The following is a 13,848-nucleotide window of genomic DNA, read 5'->3' as shown; positions in this document are numbered from 1 at the left end:
CTGTATTGTGGTTCTAGATTACTTCAGTATGATCAACTATAATACATTACTCTGGAATCTAAATTACTGAAGAATAACATTTATCAAGGTAAGGTCTTTTTAAGTGTTTTCCTTTTCGAGCTGCTTAACTTTTTGCTGTAGCTCAACTTCACTGGACTCTTTAAATGTCTGTAGAATATGACGGGATCTAATTCTTGAAGCTCCATCGGTTTTCTTTCTTATTTTGTGCTGTATTCAGAGAGGAAAAGAGTTTAAAATGAATATATATATATATATATATGAAAATGATTTAAATAAAACAATCCTGCAATACATTTATTTAATATTTGCAGTAATTATCTCACCGGTAACTGTGGTTCATCAAGGTCACTATCATCTGAAATTTGAAGTTTTTTGTTTGGTTTAGGTACTCTCTTCATTTTAGGACAGGGCATTTTTGTTAGGTCATTAAGTTTTCTTCTTAGTTCGCCTTCTTTTCCTAAAATAAAAATAAAATAAATAAAACCCTGCATTATGTCCACAGATATTTGGGGATTATATTTATTTGTCATAAAAATACTGTGCTTTGACCATACAAATTAAGATGAACAGCCAACACTGAATCAAAACTGAAGTTAAATTATATCTGGTTTAATTTATTTTGTGATTTGGGGGATTTTATTGTAAAGCACAACACACAATAAATCGTTCTTACAAATGCCAGTCAAGTATGACGAGTTTTTAGCGCCCTCACCACCACCTACCATGTTATAAGAGTATGTTAGAAGTACAACACATTAAAAACTTAAACATTCATTTCAAATATACTGTGATTGTATATATCAAATAGCATGTAAAGACTTTAATGTTTTTTTTTTTTAAATAAACATTGTTACCAGTCATAATGATCTGCGCTTCATGGACAGGCCATCCACCTTTTGGAGGTTTGTTCGTGTCTCTCCACTCTGCTCTGAAGTTTCGAGTCGTCTCTTCGTCATCATCAGCAATGCTGAATAAATCAAAATTGCGAAAGCAAGCAGTGGGAATCACGCTGTAAGAGTCTTTGTCGACCCCGCTTTCCCACTTCACCAACGCGTGCATCACCGCCATACTACCTTCACCTTCTCGTCCGTTTTTTCTGCGCGTTTTTCCCCCGACAAGTCACGGCACAAAAAACAGTCCCGCTCTGCATTCTGGTACTTGGCGTTCTTAATAACACCAACAGGGTGTAATCGCATAGACCACTCGAGTATAAAGTACTACATATCCCATCTGTTACAGTTTTTTTTCTTCTTCTGAAACTGCAAGCGCACTACATAAAGTTTGGCAAATGAAGAAATTTGGATGATGAGTTTACAATCTTATAAACAGTATTTAAGTAAACCTAGATATGCAATTCCAAAAAGAACAGCATCGAGATGGAGAAACAGGATAAAAAAATAATAATACAATGTTTATACTTTTTGTATTTTAATTACAGTATGTAATTATTGCCTTTTGATTTACATTTACAGAAAAAGAACGGCGGCAAACGTGGACTACCCAACAAGAAGCAACAAAGTTACTAAAATATCAGATTCTCAGGTAAGCTTCATGCAGCCATACATGTATAATTATAAAATCAATCCAAAAAATAGACCTTGTTTACCCTACAACTGATTTGAGTGTTAATTCTATTTAAGATATAAAAAAATATTTTGTTTTCTGAACTAATAATCTGTGAACATTCTATTATCTCTATAATTTTAATTAATACATTTATTTTATTATTGGTGGAACATTATATTTTTCAGCTCAGATGATTTCACATACCATCAATTTTTCTGTTAATAAATGTGCAAAAACAAATCAGATGGATAGGCCCCTACATATGAACATTAAGTTAAAGGCCTAGAGTGAGTGTTCTTCACTTCCAGTCATGGCGGGCCACAATCCAGCTCTTTGTAACTCATCAACAACCAAAGACCTGGGAAAAGGGTTAAATGGTTTCAGTTAAGCCAATTAGGTAATTAAGAGCTCAACTGGAAAAAAAACAGCAGGCATAGGGGTACTTTAGGACCACAGTCACTGATATAACCTACAATGTTGTTGTAATGAAAATCAGCAGACAGTGGGCCTCCTCCAGGACTAAGGTTGAGAAGCACTGGTCTTGAAGACCACAATAACAATCGACCTCAAGGGCTAGGGATATTCGAGGTGATGCTAAACCAGTCCTGAATGTTTAAATATAATGTTATTTTCTTGTAGTGTGCCGTTGCTGTTAATGCAACCAGTTATATTGAGCCATCAAATACAGAAGCTGACGAAAGACATCAACATGTGAATTTAGTTGTAAATTTAAAGTGTGTGTGAAAGGTATTTTGTATATGGAGATTAACCCATAGTTTCACAGATAAATTGTGGACCAGTGATATTCAGGATCTTCAAAACAAGTCCTGAATGCTCAAACTTAACACTTCTTTTTTTAGAGTGTCGTTGCTGTCAATCCAGCCAGTGATGTGGAGCCATCAGATACAGAAGCTGATGAAAAACAACATGTAAATTTCCTAAATTAATATGGTGCATCAAAATACTTATTTAGCACTTTCAACTGTTTCTTTGTGATTCCTAAAATTACTTTACAGGCTGGGGCTGGGGGAAGACACTGCGCCCGCCTGGAGAAGCCTGTACAAGCCCCCCTCAATAAGAGAGCTGGCAATCTGCAGTGGAGGGTGTTACACACCATTATTGCTGTCAATTCTTTTATTACTGTTCTTAACCCTGCTGTGTCCGACGCCTGCCCATTCTGTGCTCAGAGAGAGACCGTGTTTCACTGTTTCAGCACTTGCTCTCGGTTGTCACCCATTTTTAGTCTTTTAACTCGTCTTTTTACTGATCTTAACCTGATTTTTAACACAAAGGTTTTTATTTTAGGGGCGCGATACACCAGAAAGACCAAACATGTGGACCAGCTGGTAAACTTCTTGCTGGGCCAGGCTAAAATGGCCGTCTATAAGACTAGGAAGAACAGAGTGTGTGGGGAGGGCAGTGAGGATGCAGTGAGAGTGTTTGCCATGCTGGTCAAGTGCAGAGTCAGACTAGAGTTTAACTATTACAGGCTGATGAATGATTTGGAGAGTTTTGAACAGGTCTGGTGTATTAATGATGCCCTTTGTGAATTGTATGACGGGGAGTTGGTTTTTATTATGTAATTCATTTATAGGGTTTAGTATTTGATGGTTGTTTTGTTGTGTGTATTGGGTTGCTTTCTTTAAAAGTGTACAGATCAGTGGCGGAGTTAATGCTTGTTGGGGGGAGACAAACAAAGGGGAACACTATTTTTTATTTATTTATTTATTTTCTTTTGTATGAATTATTGCGTGTTGCAAACAGGCAATGAAGTCTGATAAAAGTCAAAAAGTCTCTCTCTCTCTCACACACACACACACAGCCAGCAAGACACACAGAGCCAGCCAGCTCAGCGATGACATCACAAACATCTCTCTCAGGTGACTCCTATGACATCACAGAGCACGTACATTCCGTTGCTTGCCGTCTGTCAACCACTCAGTCACTGCCAGCCAGACTGGCTGGCTGACTGGATGGTGGGGCTGCTTGCTGCTGCTGCGTACCTTAGCAAGCTTATTTGCTTGACCGGCCTTCCTCCTCCGCCCACATGCCCACCTATGTCCGATCTGCTGTTCACCTGGATCACAGCTCCGCCCCAACAAGGCAGAGCCTCCCAAGAATGGTACAAACTCACCCACGATCCCCTCCACGGAAAGCTATAGCAAAAGGCAAAAGCATTATACGTAATGAAGAGGAACCCGAGTCCAAGACGCATCCGACCAGCCATACATATTTGTATGTATTAAAGATCACATTTTATTACATTTAGATTTTCTGTACTTTATTACATCTTTTTGTGATTTTTAAATGTATTGTTTCTTTTCCTTATATATGTATGTATGTATGTGTGTGTGTGTCTGTGTGAAAGTGTATGTGTTTGTGTGTCTCTGTGTGAAAGTGAGTGTGTGTGTGTGTGTGTCTGTAAGTGTGTGTGTCTGTCTCTGTGTTTGTGTGTCTGTCTCTGTGTGAAAGTGAGTGTGTGTGCGTGTGTCTGTCTGTGAAAGTGTGTGTGTGTGTGTGGGTGTGACAGTGTGTATGAGTGTCTGTCTGTCATGTAACTCGCACATCTGTGAGGGCACCATTTTTGCAGAAAGAGATGTACACATTTTGGAGCAACATATGCTGCCATCCAGACATCGTCTTTTCCAGGGACGTCCCTGCATTTTTCAGCAGGATAACGCCAAACCACATTCTGCCCAGATTACAAGCGCATGGTTGCGTAGGCAGAGAGTGCGGGTGCTAGCATGGCCTGCCTGCAGTCCTGACCTGTCTCCGAATTGAGAATGTGTGGCGCACTATGAAGTGCAAATGAAGACAACGAAGGCCCTGTGCAGTTGCGCAGCTGAGGAAATGCATAATGGATGAATGGGGGGAAATCCCGCTTGCTAAACTTAACCAAGAGGTGCCTTCAGTGCCCAAGTGCTTAATAAGTGTTATTAAAAGAAAAGGTGATGTTACATAGTGGTAAACAGTCGACTGTCCCAACTTTCTTGGTTTCTTTTCACTGCTAATGAGATGCTGTAGAGTGAGTTAGTTATATTGCTTTCAGGAGCTCTAATCGTATTGATGAGTTCATGCAGCATTTGTAATTGAATTTCAAAAAGAAATCCTTGCTGTCTGGCCTGTGTGTATGAGATGTACTCTGTCAATCTTTGGCTAACAACTGAAACATTGGTAGAACAGAAATGGCAACATAAAAAAGAAAAGTACATTTTAAAAGAGCACATTAAATAGGATGAATATACAGTTTTTTACAATCACTTTGTCACTAATTTCAGAACCTTGATGTCATTTTTCAAAACTCTAGACACAAAACTCAAAACGGTCATCACTTGTAACACAGGCTGTCCAATGTTCAAAACATTGCATTGTGCATTCATATCTTTAAAGAAACCTTGCACTTGCAGACTTGTTGGTTCAAATAATTCATTTATCATGAAATACCATAGTAACATTTATTTAGATCACCCACACAGAAGATACCGATAGTTTCACTGTGTAGTTGTTCGTACAATCATTAAATATTGTAGTACAAAATATGTGATACATGTTTCATTATGGTACTACACATAAATACATCACTGTAAAAGGACTAGTAGAGAGAATACTACAGACACAGTGGAATCATTGAACAAAATCTGAAATGTATTGATGCAATACAATCAAATCACACCATAGGTTTCTTTGAATCCATGCAACAATAATTAGCTACAAAAAAGAACAAAACTACAGTAAAATGTCAACTGCAGTGTTCCTCACCTGGCTTAGTGTAAAAAGCAAAACAAAGGATTGATTACTGTACTTCTAAATTTCCATCAGCCCTGTGTTCAGGTTCAGGTTCTCACAACCATTTTTCACAAGAGGCATCTTGAAACTGAACATACCTGAACATACTCAGTCATCAGCTGCTTCACTCTGTCTGCATTTCTTTCAAAAGGCACACTATACTCTGTGCTACACATTGGTATGCAGTATACAGTCATTTGACAATTGAGAGTAGCCTAATGTTTAGTGCATGCTGAAGACTTGCCGCTTCTCAGTACGGAAATTTCTGATGATTGAGGCCACAGTTGATCCTGAGTTGATTCTGAGGTTTGATTGAATCATTGTAGCTGCCTCAGTCATGGTCATGCCATGATTTACAACATGCTCTACAACTATTTCTCGGATTTCACTGGACACTATTTGCTGTTGCTGCCGCTGTCTGGTCCGTGGCCTTGTCCTCTACCACGTTCCCCCAACACCTCTCAAATGAGGCCCATGGCTGCCTCTCTGGTGAGGCCTAAGCCCTCCTCTATGACGAGGCCCACGACCACCTCTCAGAAGGGGTGCATGTCCCCTTCCATTCCTTTGACCACCACGTCTTCCTCCTCCCACTGCTTGACCTCTATTGTGACCTGGATGACTTGCCGGCTCCATGTTATCACTGTGTTGCTGGGGTGGATAGCACTCATTTCACTCGATACTCGTACCACAATGTGAAATCAATCATCAATAACCAGTTGGCAGTATTGGAAAAGCAATTACAAGGGCCTGCATACATACAGTAATATCAAATCTGATGTGGAAGAACAATCATCTTCAACCAGGTTGGAGCGTTAGTTGCAATGCCTTTAATACACGCAGCGTGGAGAGGAACAGTGACTCAAGTAGATCCCAAAGTCGCTCTGCCTTCATTTTAACAGTCAGAGCTTTTATACACAAAAATCAAAGAGCTGGTTATAATCAGAAAGTCATTACTATGTTATCTTAAAAGTTAGCTAAGCAGAATTTATATCATTATAGGACAGAGTTCATAGATCAACACATGGATTAGGGAGCAGGCACTTCAATCATACTGTTTGACATTGTCTCCAAGATTCTCATCGTAAATAACAAGCAGAAATCAAACTACCTTCTGGCCTGACCTTCTAGCTTGACCTTATCTTTCTTAAGTATACAAGAGAGAAAAACAGGTATTAGAGAAAGAATTTCTAACTTTCCTTCCACACTGCAAACATGGTGTGGAAAAGTGCTACATGATGATGAATGATGATGAAATATTACATCCATAGATAATGTAGTCCAACTGGTTCATGCTCCTCGTTTATTGATGTCAATGGATCTCATTATCCTGAAACTTTCATGATCGAAACATGGAATATTGTTTGTCAGTTTCCATAAAATTATGCATTAAGAGTAATGCAACAGTCACTTATCATTTTGAGCAGCTGTATCAATTGATAGTTAGATCTTTGTAATGAAATGAATAGACAGTGATCTCAGATGTAATGTGTGAATTGCATTTTGAAATGGTAATACTTTGATGTTAAGTTGTGTCATTTTAGTTCAATGAACAAATGATCTGAGGTTGATGTGTATTGTATCCAAGCAATTGTAAAAAAGTGTTAGAGTTTTGAAAAATGTGCATTTTGATCATCGGGTGTGAGTTTAGTGTCTAGAGTTTTGAAAAATGACATCAAGGTTCTGAAATGAGTGCCAAAGTGATTGTAAAAAAGTGTAATATCAGGGGACAGTGGCTATTAGTGATCTGGCCTTCCGTGGCTTCTGTATTAATGTAACAGGTCACATTGTATGTGTACACTGATACTTGATAGTATAATATAGTACAAGTAAAAAACATACATAGGTATCATAGAAGTATTTTGCAGAAATGATTATGGATAGTTATCAAAATGGAGAGGAAATGCTAAATCCAGTCTCCCCAGGCTGAGCTTCTATTGCTGCACCTGCTAAGTGGCTGCTGGCCCCACTATATGGATAGAGCCACACCAAGTACAAGACTCTCCCCATTGCTATTTATATCTCCCTATCCAGTCTTCTATAGGTGTCAGGGTGGGGTGCTTATTCCCCTGCATGCTTTGAAACCTATAGCACCTGGGACGCACACTTGGGATCCGGTTCCTCTGCCCCTCACATACACATGAGGAATCCCAGGTGCTCAACACGTCATACTGTCTCTTTCATCTCATGTGTAAACTATGGACAAATACATGACTAAACGTGTTTAGTTGCTTTTCCCAGAATGCTTTGCGCCACGATATGCAAATAACGGGGACTATGATTGGCTCCCTGACATTACCCACACTGCGACTGATGCTACCCATTTCACTACCCAACAAAGACCCATAATATGCGTGTGTCTGTCTGTCTGTCTGTCAAAGTATGTGTGTGTGTGTCTGTGTGTGTCTGTGTCTGTCTGTCTGTGTGTGAAAGTGTGTGTGTGTCTGTCTGTCTGTCTGTCATGTAACTTGCACATCTGTGAGGGCACCACTAATGCAGAAAGAGATGTACACGTATTGTTTATTTTCCATATATATGTATGTATGTATGTATGCATGTCCAATTGCTTTGACAATACAAATGAATTGAATTGAGAGGGAGAGAGAGAGAGTAAGAGAGAGAGAGAGAGACAGACAGACAGACAGACAGAGAGACACACACACACACACACACACACACACACACACACACACAGAGAGCCAGCCAGCCAGCCAGCCAGCTCAGCGATGACATGACGAGCCTCTCTCAGCTTACTGCTATGACAGCACAGAGCACGTACATTCCGTTTAACAAATCGTTAAACAAAAAAGGTTATAAACACATTGACTACAATACCGGTTAGTAAGACGAAGGTGAGTCTCTCATTAGTATTGTTAGTCAGACATTCAATAACTACGCAGGTTAGTATTTATGTCAGGTAACTTCTCGTTATATATATATCAGTCTCATTTACGTTTAGGTGCCGAGAAAGATCCTATTTGTTACCACAATTTCCCTTAACTGATTATTATTCAATGATTAAGGATAGGCAGGGCCACCAATAATCTAATGTCTATTAACTTGTGTCAATTTCAGACTAAACAGTTAAACAGGAATGAGAAGATATTTCTCGGCGTTGACAGATTTTATTTCTAAAATTATCAACAAAACAGTTTAATGCAACACACATTTATATTTAAGAAAACTAAATGATATTACACATTCTAGAGTTATGAATCACAGATTAACATTTGTAATTGATTTCTCAAATGTCATGAATCACAAACTCCAAACTGTTAAACTTATGTGAACTTCGTCGCAAAGAGGCCTCTCTGGCTTCGGGCTCAGATAACAGCACACGGCACGAGGTCCGTGTGGTTTGGAACAAAGGCAGTCCGGTTCGGCTTTGTCCAAGAACTTCCACTCAGTCGATGCACCTGGAAGTTGGGGTTTCGCGAATGTAGAGTCTTTTCCAAACAGATTTTCCATTGGTTTGAAGGCTCCAAGGTTGTGCACAAAATCTTCTTTGTAAGCAGGGTTCCACCGTAGTTACTTGAAGACGAAGTCTTTGAGGAAAGCAGGGCCCTGTTTGTTCCAAGGGTCAAGTTTCTTAAGACTCAAATAGCTATTTAAGTGACTGACACTTTCGTATTCAGTCGACTTAGTCAATTGTCCAGCTGTAAAACTCCACTGATCAGGTGGGTCTGTAAAGTTATTTATTTAATAAAGTCCTTTAAAATAATTCTTCGCTCAATCTCCTTCTCCCAGTTTAACTCTTCTGTTGCCGGCAAAGACTTGGTTGGTTTCTGATTCCGGTTCTGGCAACAGAGCTACAGGTTGAGCTGTGGCAGCGAGTTTCTGGTTCAGGTGAGAGAGAGAGAGAGAGAAAGACTGTCCGCTGTTCCTTATAGTCTGTCAGATCAGTAGGTGATTGGTCCCTGAGTTCTTGAGATTGGATTTCGGTTTCAGCCCCCAGTGTCCTATTGGAGGGAGGCTTTATTTATGACTGATGTCAATCCATGCCATCTTTTGGAAATGCCGGTTGGCCTGGGTTCGTAGCTCTATGTCGGGATTTCGGCTCTCATCCACTTCAAAGAGTTTTTATCACCTACAGGCCCCTTTCTCCAGACATCTCATAGCAGAATTCCAAACTATTTGGCCTCTTCTCGGTGCCATCCTCCCCAAAACTGTCACTTTGATGCAAACCAGTTCCAAGCTGATGAGCTAAGGAAATCTGATAACTTTGGGGGGGGAGAGGTCTTCTTTAGAACAGTGCTTCAGCTCAGAGCCCAAATGCTCTTATCCAAATACACCCAACATAACGCTACATATGTATGTATGTATGTATATATGTGTAGAAGGAAAATTAGAAATTATTTTCTTACACCTGTTTTTCTCTCTTGTATACTTAAGAAAGATACGGTCAAGCTAGAAGGTCAGCCCAGAAGATAGTTTGATTTCTGTTTGTTATTTACGATGAGAACCTTGGAGACAATGTCAAACGGTATGACCTACGTGCCTGTTCCCTAAAACCATGTGTTGACCTATGAACTCTGTTCTATAATGATATATGTTCTGCTTAGTTAGCCTTTAAGATAACATAGTAATGACTTTCTAGCATGTATGGATGTATGTATGTATGTATATATATATATATATATATATATATATATATATATACACTCACCTAAAGGATTATTAGGAACACCATACTAATACTGTGTTTGACCCCCTTTCGCCTTCAGAACTGCCTTAATTCTACGTGGCATTGATTCAACAAGGTGCTGAAAGCATTCTTTAGAAATGTTGGCCCATATTGATAGGATAGCATCTTGCAGTTGATGGAGAATTGTGGGATGCACATCCAGGGCACGAAGCTCCCGTTCCACCACATCCCAAAGATGCTCTATTGGGTTGAGATCTGGTGACTGTGGGGGCCAGTTTAGTACAGTGAACTCATTGTCATGTTCAAGAAACCAATTTGAAATGATTCGACCTTTGTGACATGGTGCATTATCCTGCTGGAAGTAGCCATCAGAGGATGGGTACATGGTGGTCATAAAGGGATGGACATGGTCAGAAACAATGCTCAGGTAGGCCGTGGCATTTAAACGATGCCCAATTGGCACTAAGGGGCCTAAAGTGTGCCAAGAAAACATTCCCTACACCATTACACCACCACCACCAGCCTGCACAGTGGTAACAAGGCATGATGGATCCATGTTCTCATTCTGTTTACGCCAAATTCTGACTCTACCATCTGAATGTCTCAACAGAAATCGAGACTCATCAGACCAGGCAACATTTTTCCAGTCTTCAACTGTCCAATTTTGGTGAGCTTGTGCAAATTGTAGCCTCTTTTTCCTATTTGTAGTGGAGATGAGTGGTACCCGGTGGGGTCTTCTGCTGTTGTAGCCCATCCGCCTCAAGGTTGTACGCGTTGTGGCTTCACAAATGCTTTGCTGCATACCTCGGTTGTAACGAGTGGTTATTTCAGTCAAAGTTGCTCTTCTATCAGCTTGAATCAGTCGGCCCATTCTCCTCTGAGCTCTAGCATCAACAAGGCATTTTTGCCCACAGGACTGCCGCATACTGGATGTTTTTCCCTTTTCACACCATTCTTTGTAAACCCTAGAAATGGTTGTGCGTGAAAATCCCAGTAACTGAGCAGATTGTGAAATACTCAGACCGGCCCGTCTGGCACCAACAACCATGCCACGCTCAAAATTGCTTAAATCACCTTTCTTTCCCATTCAGACATTCAGTTTGGAGTTCAGGAGATTGTCTTGACCAGGACCACACCCCTAAATGCATTGAAGCAACTGCCATGTGATTGGTTGGTTAGATAATTGCATTAATGAGAATTTGAACAGGTGTTCCTAATAATCCTTTAGGTGAGTGTATATGTATGTATGTATGTATGCATGTCCAATTGCTTTGACAATACAAATGAATTGAATTGAGAGGAAGAGAGAGAGAGAGAGAGAGAGAAAGAGAGAGAGAGAGACAGACAGACAGACAGACAGCTCAGCGATGACATCACGAGCCTCTCTCAGCTGACTGCTATGACATCACAGAGCACGTACATTCCGTTGCTTGTCGTCTGTCAACCACTCAGTCACTGCTAGCCAGACTGTCCCTAAGACAAAGTGTACAATACTTCAATTATATCTCCACCAGACAGATAAAGAGTATTAAGAGCTACGATGAAGTTACCCAGGAGACGTAAAAAGCTTGCATCACCTGGTATTTCCTGGAGGTCACCCATCCAAGTACTAACCAGGCCCTGGCCCATTTAGTTTCCAAGGTCTGACGAGATCGGGCAAGTTCAGGACGGTGTGGCCACAAGCCAAGAGGCCTGGCTGCATGATGTCTCTAAAAGGCTGGAGGGTATTGACGGAAATTCCAGCAGAAAAAAAAAAGAAAAAAAAAAAAAAAGAAAAATGGATGGAAAAATATCAGTGCAGCAAAGGGTGTTGACAGTAGCTGGGTACGTGTACAATACTTCAATTATATCTCCTCCAGACAGATAGAGAGTATTAAGAGCTACGATAAAGTTACCCAGGAGACGTAAAAGCTTGCAGCACCAGGTATTTCCTGGAGGTCACCCATCCAAGTACTGACCAGGTCCTGCCCCGTTTAGCTTCCGAGATCTGACGAGATCGGGCGCGTTCAGGACGGTGTGGCCGCAAGCCGAGACGCCAGGCTGCATGATGTGTCTTAAAGGCTGGAGGGTATTGACGGAACTTCCAGCAAAAAAAAAAAGAAAAAAGAAAAATGGAGGGAAAAATATTAGTGCAGCAATGGGTGTTGAAATTAGCCGGGTACGTGTACAATTCTTCAATTATATCTCCTCCAGACTGAAAGAGAGTATTAAGAGCTACGATGAAGTTACCCAGGAGACGTAAAAAGCTCGCAGCACCTGGTATTTCCAGGAGGTCACCCATCCAAGTACTGACCAGGCCCTGCCCTGTTTAGAATCTGAGATATGACGAGATCGGGCGCGTTCAGGACGGTGTGGCCGCAAACCAAGAGGCCTGGCTGCATGATGTCTCTTAAAGGCTGGAGGGTATTGACGGAACTTCCAGCAAAAAAAAAAGAAAAAAGAAAAATGGAGGGAAAAATATCAGTGCAGCAAAGGGTGTTGAAAGTAGCCGGGTACGTGTACAATTCTTCAATTATATCTCCTCCAGACAGAAAGAGAGTATTAAGAGCTACGATGAAGTTACCCAGTAGACGTAAAAAGCTTGCAGCAGCTGGTATTTCCAGGAGGTCACCCATTCAAGCACTAACCAGGCCCTGTCCCGTTTAGCTTCCGAGATCTGACGAGATCGGGCGCGTTCAGGACGGTGTGGCCGCAAACCGAGAAGCCTGGCTGCCTGATGTCTCTTAAAGGCTGGCGGGTATTGACGGACCTTCCAGCAAAAAAAAGAGAAAAAAGAAAAATGGAGGGAAAAATATCAGTGCAGCAAAGGGTGTTAGAAAGTTGCCGGGTACGTGTACATTTCTTCAATTGTATCTCCTCCAGACAGAAAGAGATTATTAACAGCTACGATGAAGTTACCCAAGAGACGTAATAAGCTTGCAGTACCTAGTTTTTCCAGGAGGTCACCAATCCAAATACTGACCAGGCCCTGCCACGTTTTGCTTCCAAGATATGACAAGATCGGGCTCGTTCAGGACGGTGTGGCCGCAAGCCAAAAAGCCTGGCTGCATGATGTCTCTTAAAGGCTGGCGGGTATTGACGGAACTTCAAGCAAAAAAAAGAAAAATGGAGGGAAAAATATCAGTGCAGCAAAGGCTGTCGAAAGTAGCCGGGTACGTGTACAATTCTTCAATTATATCTCCTCCAGACAGAAAGAGAGTATTAAGAGCTACGATGAAGTTACCCAGGAGACGTAAAAAGCTTGCAGCACCAGGTATTTCCACGAGTTCTCACACTCAAGTACTGACCAGGCCCTGCCCCGTTTAGCTTCCGAGATCTGATGAGATCGGGCGCATTCGGGACAATGTGTCCGCATGCCAAGAGGCCTGGTTGCATGATGTCTCTTAAAGGCTGGAGGGTATTGACGGAACTTCCAGCAAAAAAAAACGAAAAAAGAAAAATGGAGGGAAAAATATCTGTGCAGTAAAGGGTGTTGAAAGTAGCCGGGTACGTGTACAATTCTTCAATTAAATCTCCTCCAGACAGAAAGAGAGTATTAAAAGCTACAACGAAGTTCCCCAGGTGACGTAAAAAGCTTGCAGCACCTGGTACTTCCAGGAGGTCTCCCATCCAAGTACTGACCAGGTCCTGCCCCGTTTAGTTTCCGAGATCTGACGAGATCGGGCGCGTTCAGGACGGTGTGGCCACAAGCCGAGACGCCTGGCTGAATGATGTCTCTTAAAGGCTGGCGGGTATTGACGGAATTTCCAGCATAAAAAAAAAAAAAAAAAAATAGAAAAATGGAGGGAAAAATATCAGTGCAGGAAAGGGTGTTGAAAGTAGCCGGGTACGTG

General features: G+C 41.2%; 2 non-coding genes and 5 pseudogenes across 2 annotated transcripts; all 7 read right to left on the bottom strand.

The window, feature by feature from the left end:
- Positions 1–3,678: 3,678 nt before the first annotated feature.
- On the bottom strand, positions 3,679–3,793 carry LOC136723818 (U5 spliceosomal RNA). Its single transcript, XR_010806780.1, has one exon. It is a non-coding gene; the product is annotated as a U5 spliceosomal RNA (small nuclear RNA).
- Positions 3,794–11,580: 7,787 nt separating this feature from the next.
- LOC136723739 (uncharacterized) lies at positions 11,581–11,699 on the bottom strand (annotated as a pseudogene).
- Positions 11,700–11,924: 225 nt separating this feature from the next.
- LOC136723775 (5S ribosomal RNA) lies at positions 11,925–12,043 on the bottom strand. Its single transcript, XR_010806775.1, has one exon. It is a non-coding gene; the product is annotated as a 5S ribosomal RNA (ribosomal RNA).
- A 216-nt stretch (positions 12,044–12,259) lies between these two features.
- LOC136723756 (uncharacterized) lies at positions 12,260–12,378 on the bottom strand (annotated as a pseudogene).
- Positions 12,379–12,593: 215 nt separating this feature from the next.
- On the bottom strand, positions 12,594–12,712 carry LOC136723667 (uncharacterized; annotated as a pseudogene).
- A 541-nt stretch (positions 12,713–13,253) lies between these two features.
- LOC136723715 (uncharacterized) lies at positions 13,254–13,372 on the bottom strand (annotated as a pseudogene).
- A 215-nt stretch (positions 13,373–13,587) lies between these two features.
- LOC136723662 (uncharacterized) lies at positions 13,588–13,706 on the bottom strand (annotated as a pseudogene).
- Between the last annotated feature and the right edge of the window lie 142 nt (positions 13,707–13,848).

Source organism: Amia ocellicauda, unplaced genomic scaffold (assembly GCF_036373705.1).
Source record: "Amia ocellicauda isolate fAmiCal2 unplaced genomic scaffold, fAmiCal2.hap1 HAP1_SCAFFOLD_168, whole genome shotgun sequence".
NCBI lineage: Eukaryota > Metazoa > Chordata > Actinopteri > Amiiformes > Amiidae > Amia > Amia ocellicauda.
The sequence above is the reverse complement of the archived record's forward strand: the minus strand, read 5'-3'. Positions and strand labels throughout refer to the sequence as shown.